The sequence below is a fragment of the Schistocerca gregaria genome, chromosome 3, assembly GCF_023897955.1.
Source record: "Schistocerca gregaria isolate iqSchGreg1 chromosome 3, iqSchGreg1.2, whole genome shotgun sequence".
Lineage (NCBI taxonomy): Eukaryota > Metazoa > Arthropoda > Insecta > Orthoptera > Acrididae > Schistocerca > Schistocerca gregaria.
The window spans coordinates 28909874-28924084 of NC_064922.1; positions in this window are offsets into that span (position 1 = coordinate 28909874).

Sequence of the window (14211 nt, forward strand, 5' to 3'; positions counted from 1 at the left end):
GCTTATTGTGTTCAATGCCGATGCAATTTTTGTGTTTCATCAACACTCCGAAGGTCCACAGATTACAGAATGCCTCCAGATGTGCTTCGGAAACTACTACTAGTCTTCCAGTGAACGATCAAAGCCAAGACAGTTTAAGAAACTACTCCCATGTAGAAAAGTCCGCATGGTGCTTATTGTGCTCAATTCCGATGAAATTTTTGTGTTTCATCAACACTCTGAAGGTCCACAGATTACAGAATGCATCCAGATATGCTTCAGAAACTAATACTAGTCTTTCAGTGTACGATCAAAGCGTAGACAGTTTAAGACATTACTCCCATGGAGAAAAGTCCGCATGGTGCTTATTGTGTTCAAAGTCGATGCAATTTCTATGTTTCATCAACACTCAGAAGGTCCACAGATTACAGAAAGCCTCCAGATGTGATTCGGAAGCTACTACTAGTCTTCCAGTGAACGTTCAAAGCCTAGACAGTTTAAGAAACTACTCCCATGGAGAAAAGTCATCATGGTGCTTATTGTGCTCAATTCCGATGCAATTTTTGTGTTTCATCAACACTCTGAAGGTCCTCAGATTACAGAAAGCATCCTGATGTGCTTCGGAAACTACTACTCGTCTGCCAGTGTACGATCAAAGCGTAGACAGTTTAAGACAGTACTCCCATGGAACAAAGTCCGCTTGGTGCTTATTGTGTTCAATGCCAATGCAATTTTTGTGTTTCATCGACACTCTGAAGGTCCACAGATTACAGAATGCATCCAGATGTGCTTCGGAAACTACTACTAGTCTTCCAGTGTACGATCAAAGCGTAGACAGTTTAAGACATTATTCTCATGGAGAAAAGTCCGCATGGTGCTTATTGTGTTCAATGCCGATGCAATTTTTGTGTTTCATCAACACTCTGAACGTCCACAGATTACAGAATGCCTCCGGATGTGCTTTGGAAACTACTACTAGTCTTCCAGTGTACGATCAAAGCGTAGACAGTTTAAGACATTACTCCCATGGAGAAAAGTCCGCATTGTGCGTGTTCAATGCCGAAGCAATTTTTGTGTTTCATCAACACTCTGAAGGTCCACAGATTACAGAATGCCTCCAGATGTGCTTCGGAAACTACTACTAGTCTTCCAGTGTACGATCAAAGCGTAGACAGTTTAAGACATTACTCCCATGGAGAAAAGTCCGCATGGTGCTTATTGTGATCAATGCCGATGCAATTTTTGTGTTTCATCAACACTCTGAACGTCCACAGATTACAGAATGCCTCCAGATGTGCTTCGGAAACTGCTACTAGTATTCCAGTGTACGATCAAAGCGTAGACAGTTTTAGACATTACTCCCAGGGATAAAAGTCCACATGGTGCTTATTGTGTTCAAAGTCGATGCAATTTTTGTGTTTCATCAACACTCTGAAGGTCCACAGATTACGGAATGCCTCCAAATGTGCTTCGGACACTACTACTAGTCTTCCAGTGTACGATCAAAGCGTAGACAGTTTAAGATATTACTCCCATGGAGAAAAGTCCGCATTGTGCTTATTGTGTTCAATGCCGATGCAATTTTTGTGTTTCATCAACACTCCGAAGGTCCACAGATTACAGAATGCCTCCAGATGTGCTTCGGAAACTACTACTAGTCTTCCAGTGAACGATCAAAGCCTAGACAGTTTAAGAAACTACTCACATGTAGAAAAGTCCGCATGGTGCTTATTGTGCTCAATTCCGATGCAATTTTTGTGTTTCATCAACACTCTGAAGGTCCACAGATTACAGAATGCATCCAGATATGCTTCAGAAACTAATACTAGTCTTCCAGTGTACGATCAAAGCGTAGACAGTTTAAGACATTACTCCCATGGAGAAAAGTCCGCATGGTGCTTATTGTGTTCAAAGTCGATGCAATTTCTATGTTTCATCAACACTCAGAAGGTCCACAGATTACAGAAAGCCTCCAGATGTGATTCGGAAGCTACTACTAGTCTTCCAGTGAACGTTCAAAGCCTAGACAGTTTAAGAAACTACTCCCATGGAGAAAAGTCATCATGGTGCTTATTGTGCTCAATTCCGATGCAATTTTTGTGTTTTATCAACACTCTGAAGGTCCTCAGATTACAGAAAGCATCCTGATGTGCTTCGGAAACTACTACTCGTCTGCCAGTGTACGATCAAAGCGTAGACAGTTTAAGACAGTACTCCCATGGAACAAAGTCGGCTTGGTGCTTATTGTGTTCAATGCCGATGCATTTTTTGTGTTTCATCGACACTCTGAAGGTCCACAGATTACAGAATGCATCCAGATGTGCTTCGGAAACTACTACTAGTCTTCCAGTGTACGATCAAAGCGTAGACAGATTAAGACATTATTCCCATGGAGAAAAGTCCACATGGTGCTTATTGTGTTCAATGCCGATGCAATTTTTGTGTTTCATCAACACTCTGAAGGTCCACAGATTACAGAATGCCTCCAGATGTGCTTCGGAAACTACTACTAGTCTTCCAGTGTACGATCAAAGCGTAGACAGTTTAAGACATTACTCCCATGGAGAAAAGTCCGCATTGTGCTTATTGTGTTCAATGCCGATGCAATTTTTGTGTTTCATCAACACTCTGAAGGTCCACAGATTACAGAATGCCTCCAGATGTGCTTCGGAAACTACTACTAGTCTTCCAGTGAACGATCAAAGGGTGGACAGTTTAAGACATTACTCCCATGGAGAAAAGTCCGCATGGTGCTTATTGTGATCAATGCCGATGCAATTTTTGTGTTTCATCAACACTCTGAAGGTCCACAGATTACAGAATGCATCCAGATGTGCTTCGGAAACTACTACATGTCTTCCAGTGTACGATCAAAGCGTAGAAATTTTAAGACATTATTCCCATGGAGAAAAGTCCGCATGGTGCTTATTGTGTTTAATGCCGATGCAATTTTTGTGTTTCATCAACACTCTGAAGGTCTACAGATTACAGAATGCATCCAGATATGCTTCAGAAGCTAATACTAGTCTTCCAGGGAACGATCAAATCGTAGACAGTTTAAGACATTACTCCCATGGAGAAAAGTCCGCATGGTGCTTACTGTGTTCAATGCCGATGCAAGTTCTGTGTTTCATCAACACTGTGAAGGTTCACAGATTACAGAACGCATCCAGATGTGCTTCGGAAACTACTACTAGTCTTCGAGTGTACGATCAAAGCATAGACAGTTTAAGACATTACTCCCATGGAGAAAAGTTAGCATGGTGCTTATTGTGTTCAATTCCGATGCATTTTTTGTGTTTCATCAACACTCTGAAGGTCCACAGATTACAGAATGCTTATAGATGTGCTTCGGAAACTACTACTAGTCTTCCAGTGTACGATCAAAGCGTAGACAGTTTAACACATTACTCCCATAGAGAAAATTCCGCATGGTGCTTATAGTGTTCAATGCCGATGCAATTTTTGTGTTTCATCAACACTCTGAAGGTCCTCAGATTACAGAAAGCATCCTTATGTGCTTCGGAAACTACTACTCGTCTGCCAGTGTACGATCAAAACGTAGACAGTTTAAGACAGTACTCCCATGAAACAAAGTCCGCTTGGTGCTTATTTTGTTCAATGCCGTTTCAATTTCTGTGTTTCATCAACACTCCGAAGGTCCACAGATTACAGAATGCCTCCAGATGTGCTTCGGAAACTACTACTAGTCTTCCAGTGAACGATCAAAGCCTAGACAGTTTAAGAAACTACTCCCATGGAGAAAAGTCCGCATGGTGCTTATTTTGCTCAATTCCGATGCAATTTTTGTGTTTCATCAACACTCTGAAGGTCCACAGATTACAGAATGCATCCAGATATGCTTCAGAAACTAATACTAGTCTTCCAGTGTACGATCAAAGCGTAGACAGTTTAAGACATTACTCCCATGGAGAAAAGTCCGCATGGTGCTTATTGTGTTCAAAGTCGATGCTATTTCTGTGTGTCATCAACACTCTGAAGGTCCACTGATTACAGAATGCATACAGATGTGCTTCAGAAACTACTATTAGTCTTCCAGTGAACGATCTTAGCGTAGACAGTTTAAGACATTACTCTCATGGAGAAAAGTCCGCATGGTGCTTATCGTGTTCAATGCCGATACAATTTCTATGTTTCATCAACACTCAGAAGGTCCACAGATTACAGAAAGCCTCCAGATGTGATTCGGAAGCTACTACTAGTCTTCCAGTGAACGTTCAAAGCCTAGACAGTTTAAGAAACTACTCCCATGGAGAAAAGTCATCATGGTGCTTATTGTGCTCAATTCCGATGCAATTTTTGTGTTTCATCAACACTCTGAAGGTCCTCAGATTACAGAAAGCATCCTGATGTGCTTCGGAAACTACTACTCGTCTGCCAGTGTACGATCAAAGCGTAGACAGTTTAAGACAGTACTCCCATGGAACAAAGTCCGCTTGGTGCTTATTGTGTTCAATGCCAATGCAATTTTTGTGTTTCATCGACACTCTGAAGGTCCACAGATTACAGAATGCATCCAGATGTGCTTCGGAAACTACTACTAGTCTTCCAGTGTACGATCAAAGCGTAGACAGTTTAAGACATTATTCCCATGGAGAAAAGTCCGCATGGTGCTTATTGTGTTCAATGCCGATGCAATTTTTGTGTTTCATCAACGCTCTGAAGATCCACATTTTACAGAATGCCTCCAGATGTGCTTTGGAAACTACTACTAGTCTTCCAGTGTACGATCAAAGCGTAGACAGTTTAAGACATTACTCCCATGGAGAAAAGTCCGCATTGTGCTTATTGTGTTCAATGCCGATGCAATTTTTGTGTTTCATCAACACTCTGAAGGTCCACAGATTACAGAATGCCTCCAGATGTGCTTCGGAAACTACTACTAGTCTTCCAGTGTACGATCAAAGCGTAGACAGTTTAAGACATTACTCCCATGGAGAAAAGTCCGCATGGTGCTTATTGTGATCAATGCCGATGCAATTTTTGTGTTTCATCAACACTCTGAACGTCCACAGATTACAGAATGCCTCCAGATGTGCTTCGGAAACTACTACTAGTCTTCCAGTGTACGATCAAAGCGTAGACAGTTTTAGACATTACTCCCATGGATAAAAGTCCACATGGTGCTTATTGTGTTCAAAGTCGATGCAATTTTTGTGTTTCATCAACACTCTGAAGGTCCACAGATTACAGAATGCATGCAGATGTGCTTCGGAAACTACTACTAGTCTTCCAGTGAACGATCAAAGCGTAGACAGTTTAAGACATTACTCTAATGGAGAAAAGTCCGCATGGTGCTTATTGTGTTCAATGCCGTTTCAATTTCTGTGTTTCATCAACTCTCTGATGGTCCACAGATTACAGAGTGCCTCCAGATGTGCTTCGGAAACTACTACTAGTCTTCCAGTTAACGATCAAAGCCTAGACAGTTTAAGAAACTACTCCCATCGAGAAAAGACCGCATGGTGACTATTGTGCTCAATTCCGATGCAATTTTTGTGTTTGATCAACACTCTGAAGGTCCTCAGATTACAGAAAGCATCGTGATGTGCTTCGGACACTACTACTCGTCTGCCAGTGTACGATCAAAGCGTAGACAGTTTAAGACAGTACTCCCATGGAACAAAGTCCGCTTGGTGTTTATTTTGTTCAATGCCGATGCAATTTCTGTGTTTCATCAACACTCTGAAGGTCTACAGATTACAGAATGCATCCAGATATGCTTCAGAAGCTAATACTAGTCTTCCAGGGAACGATCAAATCGTAGACAATTTAAGACATTACTCCCATGGAGAAAAGTCCGCATGGTGCTTATAGTGTTCAATGCCGATGCAATTATTGTGTTTCATCAACACTCTGAACGTCCTCAGATTACAGAATGCATCCAGATGTGCTTCCGAAACTACTACTAGTCTTCCAGTGTACGATCAAAGCGTAGACAGTTTGAGACATTACTCTCATGGAGAAAAGTCCGCATGGTGCTTATTGTGTTGAATGCCGATTCAATTTCTGTGTTTCATCAACACTCTGAACCTCTACAGATTACAGAATGCCTCCTGATGTGCTTCGGAAGCTACTACTAGTCTTCAAGTGAACGATCAAATCCTAGACAGTTTAAGACACTACTCCCATGGAGAAAAGTCCGCATGGTGCTTATTGTGCTCAATGCCGATGCAATTTTTGTGTTTCATCAACACTCTGAAGGTCCACAGATTACTGAATGCTTATAGATGTGCTCCGGAAACTACTACTAGTCTTCTAGTGTACGATCAAAGCGTAGACAGTTTAAAACATTACTCCCATACAGAAAATTCCGCATGGCGCTTATTGTGTTCAATGCCAAAGCAATTTTTGTGTTTCATCAACACTCTGAAGGTCCTCAGATTACAGAATGCATCCAGATGTGCTTCCGAAACTACTACTAGTCTTCCAGTGTACGATCAAAGCGTAGACAGTTTGAGACATTACTCCCATGGATAAAAGTCCACATGGTGCTTATTGTGTTCAAAGTCGATGCAATTTTTGTGTTTCATCAAAACTCTGAAGGTCCTCAGATTACAGAATGCATGCAGATGTGCTTCGGAATCTACTACTAGTCATCAAGTGAACGATCAAAGCGTAGACAGTTTAAGACATTACTCTAATGGAGAAAAGTCCGCATGGTGCTTATTGTGTTCAATGCCGATACAATTTCTGTGTTTCATCAACACTCAGAAGGTCCACAGATTACAGAATGCCTCCAGATGTGATTCGGAAGCTACTACTAGTCTTCCAGTGAACTTTCAAAGAATAGACTGTTTAAGAAAGTACTCCCATGGAGAAAAGTCATCATGGTGCTTATTGTGCTGAATTCCGATGCAATTTTTGTGTTTCATCAACACTCTGAAGGTCCTCAGATTACAGAAAGCATCCTGATGTGCTTCGGAAACTACTACTCGTCTGCCATTGTACGATCAAAGCGTAGACAGTTTAAGACATTATTCCCATGGAGAAAAGTCGGCATGGTGCTTATTGGTTCAATGCCGATGCAATTTTTGTGTTTCATCAACACTCTGAAGGTCCACAGATTACAGAATGCCTCCAGATGTGCTTTGGAAACTACTACTAGTCTTCCAGTGTACGATCAAAGCGTAGACAGTTTAAGACATTACTCCCATGGAGAAAAGTCCGCATTGTGCTTATTGTGTTCAATGCCGATGCAATTTTTGTGTTTCATCAACACTCTGAAGGTCCACAGATTACAGAATGCCTCCAGATGTGCTTCGGAAACTACTACTAGTCTTCCAGTGTACGATCAAAGCGTAGACAGTTTAAGACATTACTCCCATGGAGAAAAGTCCGCATTGTGCTTATTGTGTTCAATGCCGATGCAATTTTTGTGTTTCATCAACACTCTGAAGGTCCACAGATTACAGAATGCCTCCAGATGTGCTTCGGAAACTACTACTAGTCTTCCAGTGTACGATTAGATTAGATTAGATTAGATTAGATTAGATTAGATTAATACTTGTTCCATAGATCATGAATACGACACTTCGTAATGATGTGGAACGTGTCAGGTTAATAAAAGATGTCTGTACAAGAAATTACATTACACAAAATATTGCATGACACTAATGATTAAGTTTTTTTTTTTTTTTTTTTTTTTTTTACTTACTTTATATCTAAAAATTCAGCCAATGAGTAGAAGGAGTTGTCATCTAGAAATTCTTTTAATTTATTTTTAAATGTTAGTTGGCTATCTGTCAGGCTTTTGATGCTGTTTGGTAGGTGCCCAAAGACTTTTGTGGCAGCATAATTTACCCCTTTCTGTGCCAAAGTCAGATTTAACCCTGCATAGTGAAGATCATCCTTTCTCCTGGTGTTATAGGTATGCACACTGCTATTACTTTTGAATTGGGTTGGATTATTATCAACAAATTTCATAAGGGAATATATATACTGTGAGGTTACTGTGAGGATCCCTAGATCCTTAAATAGATGTCTGCAGGATGACCGTGGGTGGGCTCCAGCAATTATTCTGATTACACGTTTTTGTGCAATGAATACTTTTCTACTCAACGATGAATTACCCCAGAATATGATGCCATACGAAAGCAATGAATGAAAGTAGGCATAGTAAGCTAATTTACTGAGATTCTTATCACCAAAATTTGCAATAACCCTAATAGCATACGTAGCTGAACTCAGACGTTTCAGCAGACCATCAATGTGTTGCTTCCAGTTTAACCTCTCATCAATGGACACACCTAAAAATTTTGAAAATTCTACCTTAGCTACAGACTTCTGTTCAAATTCTATATTTATTACTGGAGTTTTGCCATTTACTGTACGGAACTGTATATACTGTGTTTTATCAAAATTTAAAGAGAGTCCGTTTGCTGAGAACCACTTAATAATTTTGTGAAAAACATCATTTACAATTACATCACTTAGTTCTTGGTTTTTGGATGTTATTACTATACTTGTATCATCAGCAAAAAGAACTAACTTTGCATCTTCATCAATGTGGAATGGTAAGTCATTAATGTATATCAAGAACAGTAAAGGACCTAAGACCGAACCCTGTGGGACCCCGTGCTTGATAGCACCCCAGTTTGAGGAATCAGCTGTTTTAACATTACACGAACCACTTATTTCAACTTTCTGCATTCTTCCAGTTAAGTATGAATTAAACCATTTGTGCACTGCCCCACTCAAACCATAATGATTTAGCTTATCTAAAAGAATTCCATGATTTACACAATCAAAGGCCTTTGAGAGATCACAAAAAATACCAATGGGTGATGTCCGGTTATTCAGAGCATTTAATATTTGATCAGTGAAAGCATATATAGCATTTTCTGTTGAAAAGCCTTTCTGAAAACCAAACTGACATTTTGTTAGTACTTTATTTTTACAAATATGGGAGGCTACTCTTGAATACATTACTTTCTCAAAAATTTTTGATAGAGCTGTCAGAAGAGAGATTGGGCGGTAGTTGTTGACATCCGACGTATCCCCCTTTTTATGCAATGGTTTTACAATGGCATATTTCAGTGTATCAGGGAAAACACCCTGCTCCAAAGAGCTATTACATACGTGGCTGAGAATTCTACTTATCTGTGGGGAACAAGCTTTAAGTACTTTGCTGGAAATGCCATCAATTCCGTAAGAGCTTTTACTTTTCAGTGAGTTTATTATTTTACTGATTTCAGAGGGAGAGGTTGGTGGAATTACAGCTGTTTCAAACTGTGCAGGTATGGCCTCTTCTATTAATAGCCTTGCCTCTTCTAGTGAAGATCTAGATCCTATTTTCTCCACAACATTTAAAAAATGATTATTCAAAATATTTTCAATTTCTGATTGTTTGTTAGTGCACTTGTCATTCAATTTTATTGCACTAAAGTCTTCCTGTGCTCTTGGTTGCCCTGTTTCCCTTTCAATAATATTCCAAATTGCTTTAATTTTATTATCAGAGTTACTGATCTCAGACATGATACACATGCTTCTGGACTTTTTAATAACTTTTCTTAGTACCGCACAATAGTTTTTATAATATTGAACAATTTCGGGGTCAGTACTCCATCTTGCTGTTAGATACAGTTCTCTTTTGCGGTTGCAAGATATTCTTATTCCTTTAGTTAGCCAAGGTTTTTTATATGTTTTCTTGGAATTATGTTTAACTATTTTCTTGGGAAAACAATTTTCAAATACCCTTAAAAATGTATTGTGAAATAAGTTATATTTCAAGTTTGCATCGGGTTCCTTATACACTTCATCCCAGTCTAGCTGCTGTAGGCTTTCCCTAAAGTTTGCAATATTTATATTGTTAATTGAACGCACTGCTTTGAAAGTCTGATTTATTATACTGCATGGAGCTATGTCATGTACTGTAACAAGCTGTGCACTATGATCTGAAAGACCATTCTCAACAGGATAAGCATTTATGTCCTTAAACTTATCTTGGTCTATAAAAAAGTTATCTATCAATGTACTGCTGTTCTTTGTTATCCGAGTAGGAAAATCAATGACGGAGCTCAAATTGAAAGAACTGAGTAATACTAAAAGGTCATTCTTCCTATTACACTCTTTCAGGGAATCAACATTGAAATCCCCACAAATGATAATTTGCTTCCCCCTGTCTGACAGATAGCACAACAAAGCATCCAAGTTTTCCAGAAATAGCTGGAAATTCCCTGAGGGGGACCTATACACTGTTACAATTATGAAAGTGCCATCCTTTAGTTTAAGTTCAGTGGCACATGCTTCCATATGTTGCTCTACACAAAATTTTTTAGTTTCTAAATTTTTTGCACTGTGGAAGCTTTTGACATATATGGCAACTCCTCCTCTCATCATATTATCTCTACTTACATGTGCAGCTAATTTGTACCCATTGATGCTAACCTTTTGCATATCAGTGACAATGTGATGCTCAGACAGGCATAGTACATCTATTGCATTCTCAGTTTCTATATCTTCTAAACAAAGCAGAAGCTCATCAATTTTATTGTTCAATCCCCCAATATTTTGATGAAATATACTAACATTTTTCATTTTACTTTTGCAACTATCTTGAACTTTTTTGACATCTTTAGTACTTGCATGGCTGAGTTTCCCACTGGACACTGATCTTACACTAAAAAAGAGTTTCCACCATGAGATGTAGTTCCTCCCCCCTTTAAATGTCCTGCTATCAGCCCAGCCAGTTTACCCTTCCCTTTCCTGTTGAGGTGTAGGCCATGTCTTGTATAGTCCCACCTACAGAGTGAATCAACACGAACCACACCAATGTGTGACCCCGCATCAGATCCAAGTAGCCGTTCCAACTCCAAATTAACTCTCCTGACAGAAGAGGTCAAATGAGGTCGGTCGTGGCGCTCCAGAACCGACACAAACCCAACACTGGTATGATTCGATGCCGATGCAATATTTGCCAGGTCACACTCTATGCTGTACCCCGGATCTCTGTCAATACTGTTGCCCGGCCCACCCACAATAACCACGGTGTCTTCCTTAGTAAAACCTTTACATAGTGAACCTAAATCCTCTGTAACCTGCCCAAGTTCAGCACTAGGTTTGAAAAAACTTGTGACCTGGTAATCCAACCCTAATTCATCCTGCAGAAGTTGGCCCACACCCCTAGCATGCGAACTACCTAGCAACAAGACTTTCTTTCTCTTTGCAGACTTCCCTACATTCTTAATCAATTTGCTGCTGAAAGCTTGTTGAGCCCTGTGTACATCTACTTCTGTGAGAGGCTCATCAGTTTCTGACTGAGGCAACAGGTCAAACCTATTTTGTACATTAATAACAAAGCGGTCAGAAGAATTTCTTGGCCTGTTCCTCATGCCTGTTGCCACTTCCCACCCCTGTTTACCCTTCTCCCCCCTTAACCTGCCCAGTTCTCGCCTAGCCTCATCTAACTCAGCCTGAAGGGCAGCAATTTTCCCCTCCTGTTCCACAATCTTCCTATCTCTACTGCATAGCCTACAGAACCACTGATGAGTCTCGCTCATTTTCCCAATTCCCACGCCACTACAGTCGCCCCAATGAAAAAAGTTACTACATCCATCACACCAGACCCCGGAGCTAACGATCCTACGGCACGTCAGGCACTTTACACTCATGGTACAAATCTATTTTAGTGACAGAAAGACAATTAAGTTACCGGAAAACAATGAAAATACGTGTACGAAAAATTAGGCCTACTCGCGACTATGTAAACAGTGGTTCAGAAGTTTTTTACTGGAAATTACTTAAGAGATGACGATACTCTACAGATATAAATGGGCAGCAAACGTATTTAGCACACTAAACTATCAGTAAATGCTCTTAAGATTGCGGTATGAAGTTTAATCTGAAAACTCAAAAGTTCGGCCTGGCCGCGATATGTAAACAAAATGAACTTTACGTGATTACTGTGAAAATACGCGAGTAAGACAAAAACCTTTAATGGTATGCTTGCAGAGCACTATAATTAACGTAATAAATTAGTTTAAAGTGTTAAAAAACAGTTTATTACTACTTAAATTCCTTATCTTGTACAAGAGCTGAGACTCAGACGTCCGTGTAGCAGGCGCAGGGCTACCAACTGTCAAAGCGTAGACAGTTTAAGACATTACTCCCATGGAGAAAAGTCCGCATGGTGCTTATTGTGATCAATGCCGATGCAATTTTTGTGTTTCATCAACACTCTGAACGTCCACAGATTACAGAATGCCTCCAGATGTGCTTCGGAAACTACTACTAGTATTCCAGTGTACGATCAAAGCGTAGACAGTTTTAGACATTACTCCCATGGATAAAAGTCCACATGGTGCTTATTGTGTTCAAAGTCGATGCAATTTTTGTTTTTCATCAACACTCTGAAGGTCCACAGATTACAGAATGCATGCAGATGTGCTTCGGAAACTACTACTAGTCTTCCAGTGAACGATCAAAGCGTAGACAGTTTAAGACATTACTCTAATGGAGAAAAGTCCGCATGGTGCTTATTGTGTTCAATGCCGTTTCAATTTCTGTGTTTCATCAACACTCTGAAGGTCCACAGATTACAGAATGCCTCCAGATGTGCTTCGGAAACTACTACTAGTCTTCCAGTGAACGATCAAAGCCTAGACAGTTTAAGAAACCACTCCCATGGAGAAAAGTCCGCATGGTGCTTATTGTACTCAATTCCGATGCAATTTTTGTGTTTCATCAACACTCTGAAGGTCCTCAGATTACAGAAAGCATCGTGATGCGCTTCGGACACTACTACTCGTCTGCCAGTGTACGATCAAAGCGTAGACAGTTTAAGACAGTACTCCCATGGAACAAAGTCCGCTTGGTGCTTATTTTGTTCAATGCCGATGCAATTTCTGTGTTTCATCAACACTCTGAAGGTCTACAGATTACAGAATGCATCCAGATATGCTTCAGAAGCTAATACTAGTCTTCCAGGGAACGATCAAATCGTAGACAGTTTAAGACATTACTCCCATGGAAAAAAGTCCGCATGGTGCTTACTGTGTTCAATGCCGATGCAATTTCTGTGATCCATCAACACTCTGAAGGTCCTCAGATTACAGAAAGCATCCCTATGTGCTTCGGAAACTACTACTCGTCTGCCAGTGTACGATCAAAGCGTAGACAGTTTAAGACAGTACTCCCATGGAACAAAGTCCGCTTGGTGCTTCTTTTGTTCAATGCCGTTTCAATTTCTGTGTTTCATCAACACTCCGAAGGTCCACAGATTACAGAATGCCTCCAGATGTGCTTCGGAAACTACTACTAGTCTTCCAGTGAACCATCAAAGCCTAGACAGTTTAAGAAACTACTCCCATGGAGAAAAGTCCGCATGGTGCTTATTGTGCTCAATTCCGATGCAATTTTTGTGTTTCATCAACACTCTGAAGGTCCACAGATTACAGAATGCATCCAGATATGCTTCAGAAACTAATACTAGTCTTCCAGTGTACGATCAAAGAGTAGACAGTTTAAGACATTACTCCCATGGAGAAAAGTCCGCATGGTGCTTATTGTGTTCAAAGTCGATGCTATTTCTGTGTGTCATCAACACTCTGAAGGTCCACTGATTACAGAATGCATACAGATGTGCTTCAGAAACTACTACTAGTCTTCCAGTGTACGATCAAAGCGTAGACAGTTTATGACATTATTCCCATGGAGAAAAGTCCGCTTGGTGCTTATTGTGTTCAATTCCGATGCAATTTTTGTGTTTCATCAACGCTCTGAAGATCCACAGATTACAGAATGCCTCCAGATGTGCTTTGGAAACTACTACTAATCTTCCAGTGTACGATCAAAGCGTAGACAGTTTAAGACATTACTCCCATGGAGAAAAGTCCGCATTGTGCTTATTGTGTTCAATGCCGATGCAATTTTTGTGTTTCATCAACACTCTGAAGGTCCACAGATTACAGAATGCCTCCAGATGTGCTTCGGAAACTACCACTAGTCTTCCAGTGTACGATCAAAGCGTAGACAGTTTAAGACATTACTCCCATGGAGAAAAGTCCGCATGGTGCTTATTGTGATCAATGCCGATGCAATTTTTGTGTTTCATCAACACTCTGAAGGTCCACAGATTACAGAATGCATGCAGATGTGCTTCGGAAACTACTACTAGTATTCCAGTGAACGATCAAAGCGTAGACAGTTTAAGACATTACTCTAATGGAGAAAAGTCCGCATGGTGCTTATTGTGTTCAATGCCGTTTCAAT